At 43.7% G+C, this 21,584-nt stretch overlaps 1 protein-coding gene across 13 annotated transcripts in view; it reads right to left on the bottom strand.

Annotated features, from left to right (window-relative positions):
- Positions 1-21,584, bottom strand: part of LOC147123222 (LIM and calponin homology domains-containing protein 1-like) — a 637,194-nt gene that overhangs the window by 219,173 nt on the left and 396,437 nt on the right. The gene's annotated exons all lie outside the window — the stretch shown is intronic.

Here is a 21,584-nt window from a genome sequence, read left to right as displayed (position 1 = left end):
CTATGTTAATAAAGGAAGGAATCACTGTAATACAGAGAAATGATATTGGGTCAAAAGATCAGGATAATGAAACAGTTTGGGTGGAGATAAGGAATAATAAGGGGAAAAAACACTAGTGGGCGTAGTCTATAGGCCTCCGAACAGTTGCAACTCTGTTGGACGGAGTATCAATCAGGAAATAGTTGAGGCTTGTAATAAGGGAAAATCTATAATTATGGGGGATTTTAACTATCATATTAATTGGACAAATCAAATTGGGCAGGGCTGCCTTGAGGATGAGTTCATTGAGTGTATTAGGGATGGGTTTCTTGAGCAGTATGTAACTGAACCGACCAGGGGGCAAGCAACCTTAGATCTCGTCCTGTGTAACGAGACAGGATTAATTAAAAATGTCCTAGTAAAGGATCCCCTTGGAATGAGTGACCATAACATGGTTGAATTCCATATTCAATTAGAGGGTGAGAAGGTTGGATCTCAAACAAGCATGCTAAGCTTGAATAAAGGAGACTATGAAGGTATGAGAGTGGAATTGAGTAGAGTGGATTGGGAAAATAGATTAATGGGTAAGACGATACATGATCAGTGGTGTACATTTAAGGAGTTATTTTACAACTTCCAAAAAAAATATATTCCACTGAGAAGAAAAGGGTGCAAAAGAAAAGACAGCCATCCGTGGCTAAGTAAAGAAATTAAGGATAGTATTCGACTAAAAACAAGGGCATATAAGGTAGCCAAATCTAGTGGGAGGACAGAGGATTGGGAAAACTTTAAAAGACAGCAAAAGATAACAAAAAGATTAATTAAGAAAGGGAAGATAGATTATGAAAGTAAATTAGCAAAAAATATAAAAACAGATAGTAAGAGTTTTTATACTTATATAAAAAGAAAAAGGGCGGCTAAAGTAAATGTTGGTCCCTTAGAGGATGAGACCGGGAAATTAATGGTGGGAAATATGGAGATGGCAAAAACACTGAATGAATATTTTGTATCAGTCTTTACAGTAGAGGACACTAAGAATATCCCAACACTGGACAAACAGGGGGCTATAGGGGGGGAGGATCTAAACACGATCAAAATCACTAAGGAAGTGGTACTCGGTAAAATAATGGGACTCAAGGCGGATAAATTACCTGGACCGGATGGCTTACATCCTAGGGTCTTGAGGGAAGTGGCGGTAGGGATTGTGGATGCATTGGTAATAATTTTCCAAAACTCCCTGGACTCGGCAAAGGTCCCGGCAGACTGGAAAACTGCTAATGTAACACCCTTATTTAAAAAGGGCAGCAGACAGAAGGCTGGAAACTATAGACTGGTTAGCCTAACATCTGTGGTAGGTAAAATTTTGGAGTCCATTATTAAGGAGACAGTAACAGGACATTTGGATAATCATAATTTAATAGGACAAAGTCAGCATGGTTTTATGAAGGGGAAGTCATGTTTGACAAATTTGCTGGAGTTCTTTGAGGAAATAACATATAGGGTGGATAAAGGGGAACCAGTGGACGTAGTGTATTTAGACTTCCAAAAGGCATTTGACAAGGTGCCACACAAAAGATTATTGCTTAAGATAAAAAATCACGGGATTGGGGGTAATATTCTGGCATGGATAGAGGATTGGCTATCTAACAGAAGGCAGAGAGTTGGGATAAATGGTTCATTCTCAGACTGGCAATCAGTAACTAGTGGTGTTCCGCAGGGGTCAGTGCTGGGTCCCCAACTCTTTACAATCTATATTAACGATTTGGAGGAGGGGACCGAGTGTAACATATCAAAGTTTGCAGATGATACTAAGATGGGGGGGAAAGTAGTGAGTGAGGAGGACATAAAAAACCTGCAAGGGGACATAGACAGGCTAAGTAAGTGGGCAGAGATTTGGCAGATGGAATACAATACTGGAAAGTGTGAGGTTATGCACTTTGGCAGGAAAAATCGTAGAGCAAGTTATTATCTTAATGGCAAGAAACTGGAAAGTACTGAAGTACAAAGGGATCTGGGGGTCCTGGTGCACGAAACTCAAAAGGTTAGTATGCAGGTGCAGCAAGTGATTAAGAAGGCCAATGGAATGTTGGCTTTCATTGCTAGGGGGATAGAATATAAAAATAGGGAGGTATTGCTTCAGTTGTACAAGGTATTGGTGAGACCGCACCTGGAATACTGCATACAGTTTTGGTGTCCATACTTAAGAAAAGACATACTTGCTCTCGAGTCAGTACAAAGAAGGTTCACTCGGTTAATCCCGGGGATGAGGGGATGGACATATGAGGAGAGGTTGAGTAGATTGGGACTCTACTCATTGGAGTTCAGAAGAATGAGAGGCGATCTTATTGAAACATATAAGATTGTGAAGGGGTTGGATCGGGTGGATGCGGGGAGAATGTTCCCGATGATGGGTGAAACTAGAACTAGGGGGCATAGTCTTAGAATAAGGGGCTGCTCTTTCAAAACTGAGAGGAGGAGGAACTACTTCACTCAGAGGGTGGTAGGTCCATGGAATATGCTGCCCCAAAAAGCTGCAGAAGCTACATCATTACATAAATTTAAAACAGAAATAGACAGTTTCCTAGAAGTAAAGGGAATTAAGGGTTACGGGGAGCGGGCAGAAATTTGGACATGAGTCTAGGTTCGGATCGGTCATGGCCCTGTGGGTAGCGAAGCGGGCCCAGGGGCCGTGTAGCCTGATCCTGCTCCTATTTCGTGTGTCTAATTCTGTTAGATTCAGGAGATGGTTCTGTGATAGTAGATTGGCGGTTAGGATCAGATCAGCCATGATCTTATTGAATGGCGGAGCAGGGTCGAGGGGCCGATTGGCCTACTCCTGCTCCTATTTCTTATGTTCTTATGTTCTAACGTGGAACTCACTACCACATGGAGTGGTTGAGGTGAATCGCATTGATGGATTTAAGGGGAAGCTAGATAAACACACAAGGGAGAAAAGAATAGAAGGATATAGTGATAGGGTGAGATGAAGGATATAGTGATAGGGTGAGATGAAGGATATAGGGATAGGGTGAGATGAAGGATATAGTGATAAGGTGAGATGAAGGATACAGTGATAGGGTGAGATGAAGGATATAGTGATAGGGTGAGATGAAGGATATAGTGATAGAGTGAGATGAAGGATATAGTGATAGGGTGAGATGAAGGATATAGTGATAGGGTGAGATGAAGGATATAGTGATAGGGTGAGATGAAGGGTATAGTGATAGGGTGAGATGAAGGGTATAGGGATAGAGTGAGATGAAGGATATAGTGATAGGGTGAGATGAAGGGTATAGTGATAGGGTGAGATGAAGGGTATAGTGATAGGGTGAGATGAAGGATATAGTGATAGGGTGAGATGAAGGATATAGGGATAGGGTGAGATGAAGGATATAGGGATAGGGTGAGATGAAGAATATAGTGATAGGGTGAGATGAAGGATATAGGGATAGGGTGAGATGAAGGATATAGTGATAGGGTGAGATGAAGGATATAGTGATAGAGTGAGATGAAGGATATAGTGATAGGGTGAGATGAAGGATATAGGGATAGAGTGAGATGAAGGATATAGTGATAGGGTGAGATGAAGGGTATAGTGATAGGGTGAGATGAAGGGTATAGGGATAGAGTGAGATGAAGGATATACTGATCGGGTGAGATGAAGGGTATAGGGATAGGGTGAGATGAAGGATATAGTGATAGGGTGAGATGAAGGGTATAGTGATAGGGTGAGATGAAGGGTATAGTGATAGGGTGAGATGAAGGATATAGTGATGGGGTGAGATGAAGGATATAGGGATAGGGTGAGATGAAGGATATAGTGATAGGGTGAGATGAAGGATATAGGGATAGGGTGAGATGAAGGGTACAGTGATAGGGTGAGATGAAGGATAGAGTGATAGGGTGAGATGAAGGATATTGGGATAGAGTGAGATGAAGGATATAGGGATAGGGTGAGATGAAGGGTATAGTGATAGGGTGAGATGAAGGGTATAGTGATAGGGTGAGATGAAGGGTATAGTGATAGGGTGAGATGAAGGATGTAGTGATAGGGTGAGATGAAGGGTATAGTGATAGAGTGAGATGAAGGGTATAGTGATAGAGTGAGATGAAGGGTATAGGGATAGGGTGAGATGAAGGATTTAGTGATAGGGTGAGATGGAGGATATAGTGATAGGGCGAGATGAAGGATATAGTGATAGGGTGAGATGAAGGATATAGTGATAGGGCGAGATGAAGGATGTAGTGATCGGGTGAGATGAAGGGTATAGTGATAGGGTGAGATGAAGGATATAGTGATAGGGCGAGATGAAGGATGTAGTGATAGGGTGAGATGAAGGGTATAGTGATAGGGTGAGATGAAGGATATAGTGATAGGGCGAGATGAAGGATGTCGTGATAGGGTGAGATGAAGGGTATAGTGATAGGGTGAGATGAAGGGTATGGGGATAGGGTGAGATGAAGGATATGGTGATAGGGTGAGATGAAGGATATAGTGATAGGGTGAGATGAAGGATATAGTGATAGGGTGAGATGAAGGATATAGGGATAGGGTGAGATGAAGGATACAGTGATAGGGTGAGATGAAGGATATAGTGATAGGGTGAGATGAAGGATATAGGGATAGGGTGAGATGAAGGATACAGTGATAGGGTGAGACGAAGGATACAGTGATAGGGTGAGATGAAGGATATAGTGATAGGGTGAGATGAAGGATATAGGGATAGAGTGAGATGAAGGATATAGGGATAGGGTGAGATGAAGGATATAGGGATAGAGTGAGATGAAGGATATAGGGATAGGGTGAGATGAAGGATATAGTGATAGGGTGAGATGAAGGGTATAGTGATAGGGTGAGATGAAGGATATAGTGATAGGGTGAGATGAAGGGTATAGTGATAGGGTGAGATGAAGGGTATAGTGATAGAGTGAGATGAAGGGTATAGGGATAGGGTGAGATGAAGGATTTAGTGATAGGGTGAGATGGAGGATATAGTGATAGGGCGAGATGAAGGATATAGTGATAGGGTGAGATGAAGGATATAGTGATAGGGCGAGATGAAGGATATAGTGATTGGGCGAGATGAAGGGTATAGTGATAGGGTGAGATGAAGGATATAGCGATAGGGTGAGATGAAGGGTATAGGGATAGGGTGAGATGAAGGGTATAGTGATAGGGTGAGATGAAGGATATGGTGATAGGGTGAGATGAAGGATATAGTGATAGTGAGATGAAGGGTTTAGTGATAGGGTGAGATGAAGGATATAGTGATAGGGTGAGATGAAGGGTATAGGGATCGGGTGAGATGAAGGATATAGGGATAGGGTGAGATGAAGGATATAGTGATAGGGTGAGATGAAGGGTATAGTGATAGGGTGAGATGAAGGGTATAGTGATAGGGTGAGATGAAGGGTATAGGGATAGGGTGAGATGAAGGGTATAGTGATAGGGCGAGATGAAGGATGTAGTGATAGGGTGAGATGAAGGATGTAGTGATAGGGTGAGATGAAGGGTATAGGGATAGGGTGAGATGAAGGATATAGTGATAGGGTGAGATGAAGGGTATAGGGATAGGGTGAGATGAAGGGTATAGGGATAGGGTGAGATGAAGGATTTTGTGATAGGGTGAGATGAAGGGTATAGGGATAGGGTGAAATGAAGAGGGGTGGGCTGAGGCTCGTGTGAAGCATAAACACCGGCATAGACCTGTTGGGCCGAATGGCCTGTTTCTGTGCTGTAAATACTATGTAGCTCTATGCATGTACCATCAAGTTTGAGTTGTTTTTCTTTTAATGCAATTATATCAATATAATAAAATATTGAATGAATCATGATCATACACTTGCAAATCTAAACTGTAGAAGCAGTGCTTTGCTAATTTTCTTACAGTCAATGAATGATGCTATATTTAAGATCCAGTAGCAAGTGATTAACAGTAATATTTCTGCTACTAAGGCACAGTTAATCTTATGAATACTAACATAACCCATGAGGTTCTCATAGAATCATAGAAATTTACAGCACAGAAGGAGGCCATTCGACCCATCGTGTCTGTGCCAGCCAAAAAAGAGCTATCCAGCCTAATCCCACTTTCCAGCTCTTGGTCCGTGCCCTGTAGGTTACGGCACTTCAAGTGCATATCCAAGTACTTTTTAATGTAATGAGGGTTTCTGCCTCTACCACCCTTTCAGACAGTGAGTTCCAGACCCCCATCACCCTATGGGTGAATAAAGTTCTCCTGAACTCCCCTCTAATCCTTCTACCAATTACTTAAAATCTATGCCCCTGGTTATTGGCTTCTCTGCTAGGGGAAATATGTCCTTCCTATCGACTCTATCTAGGCCCCTCATAATTTTATACACCTCAATCAAGTCTCCCCTCAGCCTCCTCTGTTCCAAAGAAAACAATCCCAGCCTATCCAATCTTTCCTCATAGCTAAAATTCTCCAGTCCTGGCAACATCCTCGTAAATCTCCTCTGTACCCTCTCTAGTGCAATCACATCTTTCCTGTAATGTGGTGACCAGAACTGTACACAGTACTCTAGCTGTGGCCTAACTAGTGTTTTACACAGTTCAAGCATAACCTCCCTGCTCTTATATTCTATGCCTCGGCTAATAAAGTAAAGTATCCCGTATGCCTTCTTAACCACCTTATCTACCTGTCCTGCTACCTTCAGGGATCTGTGGACATGCACTCCAAGGTCCCTCTGTTCCTCTACACTTCTCAGTATCTTAACATTTATTGTGTATTCCCTTGCTTTGTTAGCCCTTTCCAAATGCATTACCTCACATCTCCAGATTGAATTCCATTTACCACTTATCTGTCCACCTGCCCAGTCCACTGATATCTTCCTGCAGTTTACAGCTTTCTTCCTCATTATCAACCATGTGGCCAATTTTTGTATAATCTGCAAACTTTTTAATCATGCCCCCTACACTGAAGTCTAAATCATTGATGTAAATTCTATTATCAATGTCTTACCTGCTTTCAGCAAAGTTTTGTATTTTTGGGTAATGCAGTAGCACTTTTTCACTTCAGCAACATACAATGTGAAATACCTTTTCCTCATTAGTATTTATGGTATTCTGGTATACATTTAGGCCGCGATTTTATTATCGGCAGCGGGTTAGAGTCGGGTTGGCTGGTTTGTCAGTTCCGGTCCCGCTGCCGGTTTCAGCTGCTCTGAATTAACTATTTTCCCGTAACTGGGCTTATTGAGCCCATCATGCGCATTGCCCGGCCCAATCAGTGGGTTCGGGTCTGCTGCTCGCTTCTGCTGACGTCTTCCATTTGGCTGCATTTAAGGGGCCCATGCAGCCTTGTGGTTTTTCATTCATTTTCTGACGCTTCTCAGTGTTACTGATAGAGAGATGACTGGTTCAAGAGCAAAGGCCTCTCCAAGATTCGATGATGACTCCCTCCATGCTCTTGTGGAGGGAGTGAGAGGGCGCCAAGAGGTTCTGTTTCCCTTCAATGGACGGAGGAAGCCTCCTCAGCAAACCAAGGCAGCCTGGCTGCAAATTGATGAGGAGGTGAGCGCCGGGTCTTTGTGTTCACGCACCTGGGTTCAGTGCAGGAAAAGGTTCAATGACCTGCTACGCTCAGCAAAAGTGAGTATAACATCACACTTACCTTCAATCTGCTCCCCATCTCCTCTCACCACCAGCACTCTGCATTGTTAACCTACTCCAGCACATCCCACTTTACCCTTACATCCCTTGCACCCTTAACCATCCCTCTCTCTCTATGTACAGAATCACTCCACCATTCTACTATGCACCCCTCACACTCACTATCACTGTTATGCAATGGCAACAACTGACAATGCACAGGGAGGGCCCTTGGTATTGGCACCTTACTCCATCTTTGTCTCCCATCGATGCTATGGATTCTCTACACTCACTCCAACATTCTCGCTTAAACTCCACTTGTCTCCCTAATTGCAGGAGAAGAGAGCCCACAATAAGATGAGAGGGGGAGGACAGGAGGAGGGCCACCTTGCATTACGCACTTGACCACCGCTGAGGAGGCTGCTATCGACATCGTCGGAGGTGCTGAGGAGCTGGAAGTGGGGGACGGAGAGACGGGTGCAGTAGAGCAAACTGGTGACAGAATAGATTTGCAACCCTCTCATTTAGATTGCATGAGTGACTGATATGGCATCTGATGTTCATGCAGATTGAGTTCTGATCATCTGCACAATGGGATGTGTCTGCTACATTAATATCACATGTCTAACTCATGCTTTTACTCCCCCACAGGACCATCGAGAGCCCCCAGCCCACTGTCCAGGAGGAAGAGCCGGAAGACTCCTCAGAGGAAGCTGCAACCTCTGAGGGAGCAGCTTCAGCAGAATTGAGCACACCCAGCACCAGCGCAGAGACACACACCTCGGTGGGACCTTCGTGAGTTAGAGTAGTGTTGTCATCTGGTGTATCCCAGCTCAGAAGTCAGCATCAGTAGATGGTGGAGACAGGGATAGCAGTGGAGAGTCCTCGTCGGAGGGTGCGGGACACTCCTAGCTCTGCTGAACTTCACGTGGATGCTGTGCTTCTGGGGCCATCCAGAAAGAGAGCAGAGCTGGAACTTCAGGAACAAGTGCAGGAGTCTCTGACAGGGTTTGCAACCACGGTAACTGCGAGTGTGCAGAGAACAGAGGAGTCCATCTCAAACATAAGCAATGCCGTGGTGCACTCAATGGCGAATGTAGGTGCCGCAATGGAAAGGATGGCGACCTCCATGGAGGACATAAATCACCAGATGCAAATGAGCATGGTGACTCTTCTAAATAGATGGTCTGCTATGGAGGATAGATGGGGATCTATTGAGGAGAGGAACCAGAGGTACGTGGACGTCCCTGTTAACAAGCTGTTAACTGCCTTAAGTGCCTCTCCTGCCGCTTGGTGTCGGGTCTGATCAGGACTCGCAGACCCGACACTTTGCAAAGTTGCGTGAAGCTGGGATGGCGGCGGGTTCACAACCCGCCGTCAATCATTTAGATTTTCACTCCTGACCCGCCTCCAAACCCGCCCTCTGAGCGCCAGCAAAATCGTGGCTTTAGATTCTGTTCATTATATATTAACAAGGTGCACAGATGGGAATATTTGGAGGGAAATGTTTTATCAAAAAGACAGAAATTGTGTTACCTGATATAAATATTTAATTAACCAAAGAGGTAATTCCATGAACAGATTATAACTGGAAGGTAGTACACCAGGTTACCATTCTTCAAGTATGGAAGACCTATAAGCACCTCTCGGGTTAATGGACACAGAAACTTCAATATTAACCCCCCACGATGGGCAGCAGAGGGTCGGGGGAGGGATTAAAATGTGAAATCTGCGTACCACGCATGCCGCCATTTTGACGACGGCAATATCTGGGTGTCCGAGTGTCCCGCTGTGGAGAGGCGGCAACGCTTATTAACATATTTAAATCGAGCTTCTACAGTGCAATTTGGAGCCCGATTTGAAATTAACTTAGGCTGCACGGGTTTCCCGGGGGTCGGGAAACTCAGCAGTGAAACGGAGGCAGGAGATCTTCTCCCAATCCCGATTACCGGGGACCGTCCCCAAGGGTCACCTGCTGCAGCCTCCTGCTGCTAGTGTACCTTCCCATCCACCAGCCAGGCTGTCCATTTGGCCAGCTGCTGGGTGGAAGGCAGAGCTATAAGATGCAAATGAGGCCCTGCTACGAAGATCGGCAGGACTTCCGCGTCCTCGATCTTGGCGGGTTCTTCGGCTGTTTTCAGTCTCACACTCCTGGTAGATATCGGGGCCAAAGGCTTTTTACAAGTGAAATCTCATTTCTAGGGGATAATTTTGACTTAAGGTGACAGTGTAAAACAGGCAATGTCGATTTAGCCGCCTGTTATACATCGCTCCCGATTTTCATTTCTATTGACTTCAAGTGGGCTTGAAGGAGCAGATTGTCTTTTCCTGCTCGTCATTGTCATACATTCACATGGTCATAATCCCTAACACCAAAAGCTCAAGTTAAATTTCCAATGATTGGGTCTGAAGAAATCTGGCCTCAGAGAAAGAAGGCCCCAGAACCATAAAACGTTACATCACAGAATTAGATCATTCAACCCATCATGTCAGCTCTCTGATAGGCCAGAACAAAACTAATACCATTGCTTTGCTCTTTCTCTGTAGCCTGTATCTTCCTTTACTACTAAAAAATTTCCTCACTCCCTTAGTGGCAATTTTAAACTGATGACCTCCCTCATCAGTTACACCACAACCAGAGTAAGGAGCCTTTCCCTACATCAAAACATTGCCGCATTTAAAAAAAAACTCTATTAACTCTCCTTTAGCCTTCTTTGTTCTAGTGAAAATAGTCCCAAATTCTTCTTGCAGGCATTTCTAACCTTAAGTGACTAATTTTATAGGAATGTTTTTGGAGTGATTTGATTGATTCAGTCTGTGGCAGTTGCTAGTTTCTAATTGGCAGGAATTTAATTGTTTGGTTTTGCAGGGCCTACTGATTTGTGAGTGGAGACTTTTCCTACCTGTCTATTGGCTATGATTGGCAGATATCCCACCTCTTATCATAAGCATAACATCTTGATGTATATCATTTTGAAGTGTGTCATCTATTTTTTTCATACACCAAGGACACGCACTAGATTTAAGAGTTATGTCCACTTCTTCTGAGATATACAATACTATAAAAGGCACATTTAGTTTCTCATTGTTTATTTTAGTGGTACAAGAGCAATTCAGATTTGATTTTCTGAGATGCCTGTCAGGGATGTGATTTGAACTAAATCTGAAACCCAAATTGACTAATTTCAAACATTTTGGAATATTTCTCAAATAACCAGATGCTGACTTATTTGGATCACTACAGGTTTGAGATTGATGGCCCTTGATTGTCCTTTACTGGAAAACACAAATCAGGAATTTAACATGTACAGCAAATCATTTTGTTCTTTTTTACATGTGTGCTACCATTTTTCAGTTTTCATAATATGACTGGTTGACGTTATGATAGGTGGCTACCAAATTATTTTTTTTACTTGTTTTTTGTTAGATGCTCAGCAGGTTGGACAGAAGACATTCAATCTCTGCTCATTTATTGTTTTATATGCCAGTGTTGACAGGCTAATTAGTGTAAAGAACCAGCAGTTACATAGGAGCATAGGAACAGGAGTAGACCATTTAACTGCTCAAGCCTGTCCTGCCATTCAATGAGATCATGGCTGATCTGTGACCTAACTCCATATACCCACCTTTGCCTCATATCCTTTAATACCTTTGGTTAGTAAAAAGCTATCAATCTCAGATTTAAAATTAACAATTGATCTAGCATCAATTGCCATTTGTGGAAGAGAGTTCCAAACTTCTACCACCCTTTGCATGTAGAAGTGTTTCCTAATTTCACTCCTGAAAGGCCTGGCTCTAATTTTTAGACTATGTCCCCTTGACTCCCCAACCAGCGGAAATAGTTTCTCTCCAGCTACCCTATCAGTTCCCCTTAATATCTTGAAAACTTCGATCAAATCATCCCTTAACCTTCTAATTCCACGAAATACAACCCTAATTTAAAGGCAAATATGTGTCTGTTCAGTATAAGTCAGTGGGGGAAGGTATTAATGTTCCATGATGATTACCGAACAATATCAGGATTGGATTTTGGTGCAATGCTTGATTTTCCCCCCAATTGTCTTTCCTCCTCTCCTGAAGGTGCTAATTCTGTTGCAGCATGGTTACATGGGTGATCCTACGTAATGACTGTCAGCAGGTTATTTTACCATGAAGGGTTTCACAGCTGATTTCTATCCTGTTCTCACCCAATTTTCATATATGCATACTTTTCAGCAGGCATCACAGGATAGTGAGCAGGAGCAGAACCCCTGGTTAAATTTATACCATTCTCATCTTGAGACACTTAGGCAAATTTTTACACCCCTACCACCAACCCATTTGAAATAAGGTAACTCAGCACAGACCATGGATCGAGCCTGGTATATATGCATTTATCTATTAGGCAATTGAGGGAGATCATTCCAAGACTTTGCAACTTCCAAGAATATTCTCATTTTCATCTCTAATGTTTAATTGGTCGAGCACAAACTTGTATTCCACCTAAATTCAGTGTAGATAGATATTAAACAAAGATTTCTATTACAGCATGATATAAATTACATTTTCCTGGGAAAGATATGATGCGACATGGCAATATGAAACCAAGCCCAATGTCTCAGTAGTGACATCCTTTAGATTCTACGCAACGTCCAAATATGAATGGAAAAGATCATACCAGCTGTGTACTTTATGAATAGCACATTTGTCATTCAATCTTGACATTTTCCAAAGGCAATCTACTGCTACCAGACAATACTATAAAAAGGAAGCAGTCTTTGGGCCTTTTTGAAGGGGAATTAAAAGCTGAAAAAGCAGTTTACACTGGGCCTTAAACTGTGAAGGAAGTTGAGCCACCCACAAATCACCGAGTAAAGTGTTATGACAGCTTGCCTTGCGTAAATAGCTTACAGCAAATATTTTTTCTAAAGCCAAAGGGTCACCTCAAAGAAGTGAACAACAGCTTCTGTTCTGGTACAGATGGATTGTTCAGCTAATGCTGCATGGAAAAATGAAAAGTTCTTTCACTATTTGAAGTTTTTTTCATTTCAAATATCGTTTTTATACAGAATGTTGCAAGTTCTTTTTCTTACAATTTTCTTATTTTCTCTTATTTTTGATGTAGTGATGGAAAATGATTTGATGGCCACTGGCATCCCTCGAGAACCATGTCGGAGCAGTCAGTCTTCACGTGAGTATTGGCGGATTATGGAAGCACTCACAGCCAAGCCTGATCCCATCCTCACCATGTGATTTGAATCTGCCTCCACCACCCTTTCAGGCAGTGCATTCCAGATCTTAACCACTCACTGAGTAAAAATGTTTTTTCTTACGTCGCCTTTGGTTCTTTTGCCAATCACCTTAAATCTGTATCCTCTGGTTCTTGACCCTTCTGCCAATGGGAACAGTTTCTCTCTATCTATTCTGTCCAGACCCCTCATGATTTTGAACACCTCCATCAAATCTCCTCTCAATCTTCTCTGCTCCAAGGAGAACAACCCCAGCTTCTCCAGTCTATCAACGTAACTGAAGTTCCTGGAATCATTCTCGTAAATCTTTTCTGCACCCTCTCTAAGGCCTTCACATCCTTCCTAAAGTGCGATGCCCAGAATTGGACACAGTGCTCCAGTTGAGGCCGAACCAGTGTTTTATAAAGGTTCATCATAATTTCCACACTTTTGTACTCTATACCTCTATTCATGAAGCCCGGGATCCTGTAAGCTTTTTTAACTGATTTCTCAACCTGTCAGTGTGAGTAGAAAATGGAAAGTCCTCTTTTTTACTTATGCTGTCTTTTTTTTGCTAAAACTAGCGACAGGAGAAATTTCACCTCAAATGTAAAAGGGGTTTGGAATGATTCATGTCTGTTTTTCAACATAGACTCCTGTGCTGTGTAAGATAGGGACTGACCATGATTCATGCTACAACTCTTATTCCTCCATACATTAGGGGTTTCAAATTTAAAACAAAATTCTGCAGTAATGAATTGCATATACCCTGGTTGCCATCTCTCACTGTAGTCTGAATCCATTCAATGCAGCTGCAATAATGAGGTTATCTGGCATCTTCCCAGGTCAATGAACTGCAATGGCAGTGTTGCCAAACTACATCCTTTATAGTGAATGAGTTAACTGAATGGCTTAAGAGACTAATGAGGTGTAGAAGTACTGTGTTATTGCATTCTAGATCAATTATGTAACTGTTCTGCTTTCTCTGTTTTTGTCTGTTCTTGTTTTGATTAATAACTACATTCCAATATAAAGGAAATTTAACAGACTTCTGATTTATTGGACACTATTTAGGCATCAAATTCAGATATGATGAAGGCACATGCAGCCCAGTCGATCTGCAAAGTCCTCCTCACTAAAATCTGAGGACTGGTCCTAAAGTTGGGTGAGCTCTCTCACAGACTAGTCAAGCAACAGCGTGACATAGCCATACTCTCAGAATCATATCAATTAACCAATGTCCTAAATCCTCCATCACCATCCCAGGGTATGTCCTGTCCCACCGACAGGACAGTGGCAGATTGGTATACAGTCAGGGAGAAGTGGCCTGGGAAGTCCTCAACATTAACTCATGGCTTCAGGTCAAACATAGGCAAGGAAACCTCCTTTCTGATCACCACCTACCAACCTCCCTCAGCTGATCGGTACTCCTCCATTTTGAACACAACTTGGAAGAAGCACTAAGGGTAGCAAAGGCACAGAATGTACTCTAGGTGGGGGACTTCAGTGTCCATCACCAATGTTCCCTGTAATTTCTTTTAGTGCCCGGACCCTTTAATTGGCTGCGCGGCCCATTCAATTTTTCGTGCATGTTTGGTTACTTCCATTGAATAACTGGTGAGCGGTCTGCACGGGACCTCCAGACGTCTGCACAGCTTAGCGGGAACGTTGTTCATCTCCATGAGTGGCTTGGTAGTACCACCACTACCATGGTCTACTGATAGGGTTAAATGAAGAGGGGTGGGAGGAGGCTCATGTGGAGCATAAAAGCCGCATAGACCAGTTGGGTCGAATGGTCTATTTCTGTACTGTAGACTCGATGTAACTCAATGTAATAATTAACCGAGCTGGCCAAGTCCTGAGGGATACAGCTGCCAGACGGGGCTTGTGTAAAAGAACCAATATGAGGAAATAACCTACTTAACCTCATCCCCACTAATCTACATGTTGCAGATGCGTTTGTCTATGACAGCATTGGTGGAGTGACCACCGCACAATCATCATGGAGACCAAGCCCTGTCTTCACACTGAGGACACCCTCCATCATGTTGTGTGGCACTACTACCATGCTAAGTGGGATAGATTAAGAACAGAATTAGCAGATCAAATCTATGAGGTGCTGTGGGTCATCTGCAACAGCAGAATCGTATACCACTATAATCTGTAACCTGATGACCTGGAATATCCCTCACTCTTCCATCATCAAGCCAGATGAACAGCCTTGATTCAATGAAAAGTGTAGAGGAGCATGCCAGGAGCAGAACCAGGTGCACCTGAAAATGAGATGCCAGCCTGGTGAGGCTACAAAACATGCCTACTAAATAATGAAATCAGCATGCTATAGACAGAGCTAAGGATTCCCACAACCAATGGATCAGATTAAAACTCTGCAACCCTGCATTGCAACCATCTTCAGCCAAAAGTGCCAAATGGATGACCTTCTCGGCCTCCTCTTGAGGTGCCTACCATCACAGATACCAGACTTCAGCCAATTCGATTCAATCTACATGACATCAAAAAACACTGTATGCACTGAAAACAGCAAAGGCTACGGGCCCTGACAACATTCCACATGTAGTGCTTAAACCTGCGCTCCAGAACTAGCCGCGCCTCTAGCCAAGCTGTTCCAGTACAGCTACAACACTGGCATCTACCCAACAATGTGAAAAATTGCCCAGGTATGTATTGTCCACAAAAAGCGGGAAAAATCCAATCTGGCCAATCACCACCTTATCAATCTACTCTTAATCATCAGTAACATGATGGAAGGTGTTGTCGACACTGCTATCAAGTGGTACTTACTCACCTATAAGTACTCGGCTCCAGATCTCAATACCGCCTTGGTCCAAACATGGACACAAGGTCTGAATTCCAGAGGTGAGGTGAGTGTGACTGCCCTTGACATCAAGGCAGCATTTGACCAAGTGTGGCATCAAGGAGCCCTAGTAAAAATGAAGTCAATGTGAATCAGGTGGAAAACTCTCCACTAGTTGGAGTCATACCTGACATAAAAGAAGATGGTTGTGGTGGTTGGAGGCCAATCACCTCAGCACCAGGATATCTCTGCAGGAGTTCCTCAGGGCACTGTCCTCAGCCCTACCATCCTCAACTGCTTCATCAAATGACCTTCCCTCTGTCATAAGGTCAGAAGTGGGGCTGTTCACTGATGATTTCATAGTGTTCAGTTCCATTTGCAATTTCTCAGATAATGACGCAGTCATTGCCCGCATACAGCAAGAGCTGAACAATATCCAGGCTTGGCCTGATAAGTAGCAATTGTACCACACAAGAACCAGACAATGACCATCTCCAACAAACGAGAGCTTATCCAGCTTCACTTGACATTCAATGGCATTACCATCGCCAAGTCCCCACCATCAACATTCTGGGAATCACCATTTACCAGAATTTCAACTGTACCAGCCACATAAATGCCATGGCTACTACAGCACGTTAGAGGATGGGTATTCTGCAGTGAGTAGCTCACTCCCTGACTCCCCAAAGAATCTCCACCATCTACAAGGCACAGACTCCAGCTCAAACCTAGAATGGCAAGGAGGCCGATGGACAGGATTGGGATTTCAGGCAGCAGAACCCTACACCGGGAACCCAAGGGAATGGTCCCTGGCATAAGGTAAGTGGTTAGGAGGATACAAAGGTGATCGCAGTTGAGGGAGGGGAGGGAAGCCGGAGCAGGAGAGGCCCAAAGAGCACCTCTGCTGGCCCACAAGAAAACCATAAAAAATTAAAAATTCACAGTTACCTGGGCCTCTTCTGTCCATGATGCTGCTTGATACCAACTTTCACTGGCAGCTCCAGCACCAGGCGACACTGCCGCAATCAGCAGTTAAAATTCTGTAAGGCTTCAAATGATATCATCAGACCCCAACACTTCAATATTAACGAGGTCCTTGTCTGCCAGTGATAGGAGGCTTCAATGCTGCCAAAAACCTAGCAGTTAAAATGGCGGCAGCTCAAAACATGTCAGGAACAGAGCAGTTAGCGCTGCCATTTTAACCCTCCCCCCCCAATGTTCCCACTGGGTGGGCAGGGTGTGTGGACCAATCACAGGCACAAATGCATGCCTGACTACTGTGTGACATTGTATATTAGTTATTAATTTATTATGGCATTCTGCCACTGCTGCAAGTACTTTTTGCTTTTGTTTATCTTGGTATTCCTGTTGATCTTTCTTTTGTAAACAGTTGAGGGAGATATTGAACATTGATGTTCCCATTTTTTGGTTATGAAATAGGCAAAGCAGCATCCAAAATTGGGTCGCGATTTCCTGTGCCTGATTGACCCTGGCAGTGTGCCTCACGTGAATTTGAAACAGGCAGGAAAAGAAAGACTTGCATTTATACAGCACCGTTCACAACCTCAGGACATCTCAAAGCACTTTACAGCCAATGAAGTACTGTTGAAGTGCAGTCACTGTTGTAATGTAGGAAACATGGCAGTTAATTTGCGCACAGTAAGGTCCCACAAACAGCAATGTGATTACATGATAATCTGTTTTTTAGTGATGCTGGTTGAGGGATAAATATTGGCCAGGACACTGTGGAGAACGCCCCTGCTCGTCTTCAAAATAGTCCACCTGAGAGAGCAGATGTCTCATCTGAAAGACGGCACCTCCAACAGTGCAACACTCCATCAGTACTGCACAGAAGGGCAAGCCTAGATTATGTGCTCAAGTTTCTCGAATAAGACTTGAATCCGCAACCTTCTGATTCAGAGGCAAGAGTGCTACCACTGAGCCAAGGCTGACACTTTGGCCTAGAAATTCGGTTTTGGCGCAGCGAGGGCTTTAGCGCCGGAAGTTAGTGCCGGCGCTAAGTCCCCCTGCGCGCGCCAAAAATTCAGTAGCGCCGCGCCCAAACGGCTGCCGGCGCTACTGAGGGGTCTCAGCGCCTCAAAACTGGCGCCACGCGCCGCATTGCGGCGCTATTCCGGCGCTGCGGCGCCCGCTGCGGTGCGGCAGGCTCGGGAAGTGCAGGCCTCCTCCTTCCATTAAGGAGGAGCTGCCTGCACCCGGCCGCGGCCCGCGATAATCTTTTTAAAAATGAGCCCGGCACCTCGGACAAGTGCCGGGCTTGCTTCTGTTCCGGGGGGGGGGGGAGGGGGGTGGGGGAAGTCCGGGGAGGGAGCTGCGGCCAGGCGGCCGGCGGGAAAGCCGCAACTCCAGAACGTTGCTTGCGGCTGCCACGGGCGAGGCGGCCGCAACTCAATTTCCGAGTTCGGGCGGGCTACCATGGCAACCGGGACGCTGCGCACACCGATGACGTCATCGGTGCCGGCGCAGCGCTACCGGCCTAACGCCGATTTAGGGCCCCTGTCAATTTCTAAACTGGCCATAACTTCGGCGCTAGGCCCTCTAGCGCCTCAAAAGCGGCGCTAAGGCCAGTGAATTTCTAGGCCTTTGTGTTTCATATTTATGAATTGTATAGTTAATCAAAGAAAACACTCCATCTTAGATATGAAGTATATGCCACAAAATACAAAGCATTGTGACCTGGTCCAACAAAAACATCAATTAAACCTTGGCAAGAACATTCAAAGAGAGGAGCCAAACTAATTTTGCTGACAGGCTAGGGTGGGCTAGCTAAGTAGTCTCATTTAAGATGACAGTTCAACTGTTGGAATGATGCATCAATGACAGGGCAAACAGTGAACCTGTAGTTTAAGTTTGTGTCTTATCAGAAAAGAATGAAATGCCATGGATACTTTAATGATTAGATATGCACCCCTTCATATGGATGAATTGATTGTTCTTAGAATCATAAAATGGTTATAGCACAGAAGAAGGCCATTCGGCCCATCGAGCCTGTGCCGGCTCTCTGCAAAAGCACTTCAGCTAGTCCCAATCCCCCGCCCTTTCCCCGTAGCCCTGCAAATTTCCTTCCTTCAGCTACTTATCCAACTCCCTTTTGAAAGCCACGATTCGATCTGCCTCCACCATCCTTTCAGGCAGTGCATTCCAGATCTTAACCACTTGCGTAAAAAAGTTTTTTCTTACGTCGCCTTTGGTTCTTTTGCCAATCACCTTAAATCTGTGTCCTCTGGTTCTCGACCCTTTTGCCAATTGGAACAATTTCCCTCTATCTACTCAGACCCTTCATGATTTTGAACACCTCTATCAAATCTCCTCTCAATCTCCTCTGGTCCAAGGAGAACAACCCCAGCTTCTCCAGTCTATCAATGTAACTGAAGTCCCTCATTCCTGGAATCATTCTCGTAAATCTTGTCTGCACCCTCTCTAAGACCTTCACATTCTTCCTAAAGTGTTGTGCCCAGAATTGGACACAGTACTTCAGTTGGGGCTGAACCAGTGTTTTATACAGGTTCATCATAATTTCCAAACTTTTGTACTCTATACCTCTATTTATGAAGCCCAGGATCCTGTAAACCTTTTTAACTGCTTTCTCAACCTGCCCTGCCACCTTCAATGATTTGTGCACATATACCCCCCAGGTCTCTCTGTTTGTGCACCCCTTCAGGATTGTACCATTTTAGTTTCTTGATTACAATCTCTACTTCATGGGAAATGTGTACTTGAAAGTATGAATGAATAAAAGCCATTCATGCCACCTAGCTGGGCCTGTCCTTAGTGGGGAAAGCTTCCTATTTAGTGATACTTGTGCCAAGCTTTATGTGCTGGGACAGCATATCAGGGGTGATTCCATGATCTGGTACTCCCAATACAGAGCAGCAGTCCTAGGCACCATAGCTTGGTAAATCATGGGCACGCAGTCCATAATTTTCTATTCACCAATTTTAATGAAATATTGTCTGCATTGGGACTGGTAGAAACTGGTGTCAGAGTTGGATCATGGAGGAGAGACGATGGAGAACAGTGTGTCACAAGACCACAGAGACATTGAGAAAAATGAGGAAGAGATAACACATCACAACAGCAGCCACACAGAACATTAGTAGTGAATTTGACCAGGACTATGGGCTGGAATTTCCACAACGGTTCCTTCAATCGTCCGCCGCAACATCGGCGGAATATCCCTGGAATTCCCAGACGAGCAGTATAAACAACGGATGGTCAGGAGAAGCCCCACGAAAATGAATGGCATATGTCTCAGTGCGATGGAAGCAGGACTGAAAGTATCCAAGAGGTGGGCACAGAGATAGTTAGTGACGACACATAGCAGCACCTTAGAAAGAAAGAGGAAATTGGAGATGTGGAGGTGGCCGGAGAGGATAGAAGAGTTGTCGGTGGCTTTTTAAGAAGTGGGGTGATGATGGCAGTTTTGATAGTTGTTGAACAGTGCCTGAGGAGAATAAGCAGTTGACCATGTCAGTGGGCACTGGGCCAAAGAGGGATTCTTGAATGGTAGGAACCTGTGTTGGTAGGGAGTTGAGATAGCAGGTGGTAGTTATCATGATGGGGATCAGCATTGCAAGGGCTGGGTGGATTTAGGGGATAAAATACAGAATATAATGGGGCAATATCTGGTGTAGGGGTCAACTGGGGCAGTATGAAAGGGCAAAGATGCTTGAGCAGCTGAGTGGACAGTCTCAATTCTGAAAAATGTCCATGTGTTCCTCACATCTGGTATTTTTCTATCCTCCGTTAAATACTGTTTTAATGTTCTAATGCCCTATAATAGGTTTAGTTATCCATACTTGATATGATACTCCAAGTGTAGTCTTACCAATGCTTTACAAAATATTTACATTAACATCTATCAATCCACTCGTACACCGTAATCTATTTGCCTTGGCATGTTATAGAGGTATGTCAATGAGAAAATGAATGAGAAAAATGGTGTGCCAATTTCTCTAGGCTCATTTTGGAAAGTTGTTTAAAGAAGGAAATTCACAAAATGTTTGAATGTCTGACCTAGAATCAATTAATTGTCTTTAAAAAAAAAATCAATCAACATGCTGTCAGTACATCGCATGGAGCATTATGCACAATGGTAGTCATAGGAGGTGCGTTATCTTAATAAATAAAATAGATTTAGTAGATCCCAGTGCTATATTAAGGCAGTGTCTGCCCTCTGTTTAATTGTTCACCACAAAAAATGTATCAAGTGGAGGGGAGAGAGCAAGTCAAAGTTTGGTAAAACCATAAAATGCAAAGTAAATATACTGCAGGAGGGTTTTCTCTGATCGCAGCATCATAAGTGCATTCAAAAATAACACATTTACAACACTGCTATAGACAGTGACCAGAGGAATTATTCCTCCATTCTTACCATGATTCAAATACAACAGTATTTGGTCCATACTGTGGTAATGTGATAATTATAGGACAGACATCCGGAAGTATTCGTTTACATGAAAAGTGATCAACAGCTGGAACAGATTATCAGGAAGGGTGGTTGAAGCCAGAACACAGGACTCATTTAAGAAAGAGCTAGATGCTGTAAGTAGAAAGTGGTTGGGATGGTATTCTGGAAGGATGAGGTCAAATGGACTGAAGGACCACCTCCATCCAAACCTAGCTTGTGATATTGTGACTGCGAGATGAAAATAAGAGTACATCAAATTTACCAGTATAATATGTGGCATATATTCAAATCAAAACATTTCATTGGTGCAGACTCTGGTACACTTATCATTTATTTACAGCTTGTAATGATAAGATCAAATTTCCTTTGACAGAATGTTTATACTTTGTTTTCTCTTGTGATTTACATGGAGTTTCTTAGCTGTGTCTGCTCAAATATAAACAATAAAATACAATAACTCAAAAAGAACACTGGTGAAAGATGTTGTCTGCAACATAGCCGCATCTGTTAAACTTGCCAAAAGAATTTGGCATTATTGTC

The sequence above is a fragment of the Somniosus microcephalus genome, chromosome 2 (genome assembly GCF_052327205.1).
Source record: "Somniosus microcephalus isolate GS21.2 chromosome 2, FLI_Smic_1.0, whole genome shotgun sequence".
Classification (NCBI taxonomy): Eukaryota; Metazoa; Chordata; class Chondrichthyes; order Squaliformes; family Somniosidae; genus Somniosus; species Somniosus microcephalus.
Note: the sequence above shows the minus strand (reverse complement) of the source record. Positions and strands in the feature narration are given on the sequence as shown.